Genomic DNA, 1,805 nt, shown 5'->3' with positions numbered 1-1,805 from the left:
TGTTCTCAATCTGGACGTTTTTTGTCCATTGCCCTCCGCCCAGTCAACATTTCAAGTAAAACGACACAAAAGCTATAAACGTCGCTTTTTGAACTCAAATGTCCTAAATGAAACAACAAAAACCAATAATTAACAATAACAATAAGGTCAACTGATCACTAAAATTCATATCAACTTCAAAATTGTACGATCCAAAACAGTCAAATAGCACTGCTAGTGTAAAAAAACTGAATTAGCTTAATGGAAATCATATTAACGGGTTAGAAAGTCGCTCAAAATGTATTTTACAGCCTGAAACATTGTAATACACCTTATTCAAAAAAATTACAAATTATTTGTCACATGCTTCTTTTTTATAAATGAACTTTGTGAACAAAGTGTTAAGTACCTCTCATAAGTTCCCATGACTCGTGTAGAGATATGAGTTTACCTGGAAAGGAAAACGGGTCGAGATGGGTCGGGTTGGGTCAAGGATCAAATGAGTTTGGGTCGAGACGGGTCATGGGTTGAAATGAGTATTTTTTGATGTATCTCTTCGGAACACGTATGTCAAAAAACCGCTTACAGTCTATTTAGTGAAAGACGATTTCGAAAATCAACGAGGTATAAAACCGATACAACATGAACTAGCTAAACCAGGATTACACAGTTTGTGAAATATTTAAAGTTGTACGAAGTATTAGAAATAAAAATCATTATACATAATGGAGATGCGGGGTATCGATCCCCGTACCTCTCGCATGCTAAGCGAGCGCTCTACCATCTGAGCTACATCCCCTTCGATATCTAATTTTTGTTAGCCTCATAATTAACTGAGTGATGCATTTTATTCAATTTAGCCAGTTTATAAGAAAACAGAAAATAGTACATATAATATATTTATACTTAAAACAAACAAATTTCATTTTGAAACACAGATAAATACATGTATGCGTTTAAAGAAAAAAAAAAAACACTTATACACTATCGATTGTATACGTATAATAAAGTAAGTATATGATTGGCTCAAAACATATAAGTTAACAAAGTTTAAAAAAGTAAAAACACATATTAAAAGCTGTAAAACCTATCAAGATGATATTAATTCAGACTTTCACCTGATAACTAATGATGTTTCTCCAATCCGTAACACTATTAACAAGAAACACAACCATGCTACTAACATTAAAAGTGAACGCCAAAGATCCCCAAGAAAACGAAGTGGCTAAAGATCTCATTTTTACTGGTGCTTTAGTGAACGAAAACTCCATCAACCCGCCAAAACACAAGATCAAATGCTCCTAGAAACAAGTAAACAGATAATTTTTTCATATTCATGCTTTTATTTAACAACTCGTTCATATCGATTATAAACGATTCATATCAATTGGTTTCATTGCGAGGTATTTAACCTCTATATGATACATTTTACAAACATTGCATTCGTTTTTAAAAGACAAACTTTCATTACATCGAAAGTTGACAGACATGCATACCATTTCATAATTTCCAAACTATAAATGACCTAATTTGTCATTTACTTAATAATAATCTTTATTGAACTCAACGACTTGAATGCAACGTCTTTTGAAATATGCCATGAATGATTCCAAGTAATATCTCTAAAATGAGCAAATGCACAGCGAAAGATTTCTTTTAAACCTGAGAATAAATATGCTTAAAAGTGTCGACCAAAAGGTTGGTGAGTTTATTAGTTTATCATCAATATTCATTTCCATCATTTTTATAGACCACAAGATTTTCATTTCCATTTCTCATAAATATACATCTCATACATAGAGATCAAAATCATTCATATGGTGAAC

General features: G+C 31.9%; 1 non-coding gene across 1 annotated transcript; it reads right to left on the bottom strand.

The window, feature by feature from the left end:
• Positions 1–705: 705 nt before the first annotated feature.
• Positions 706–778, bottom strand: TRNAA-AGC (transfer RNA alanine (anticodon AGC)). Its single transcript has one exon. It is a non-coding gene; the product is annotated as a tRNA-Ala (tRNA).
• Between the last annotated feature and the right edge of the window lie 1,027 nt (positions 779–1,805).

The sequence above is a fragment of the Rutidosis leptorrhynchoides genome, chromosome 3 (genome assembly GCF_046630445.1).
Source record: "Rutidosis leptorrhynchoides isolate AG116_Rl617_1_P2 chromosome 3, CSIRO_AGI_Rlap_v1, whole genome shotgun sequence".
Classification (NCBI taxonomy): domain Eukaryota; kingdom Viridiplantae; phylum Streptophyta; class Magnoliopsida; order Asterales; family Asteraceae; genus Rutidosis; species Rutidosis leptorrhynchoides.
The sequence above is the reverse complement of the archived record's forward strand: the minus strand, read 5'-3'. Positions and strand labels throughout refer to the sequence as shown.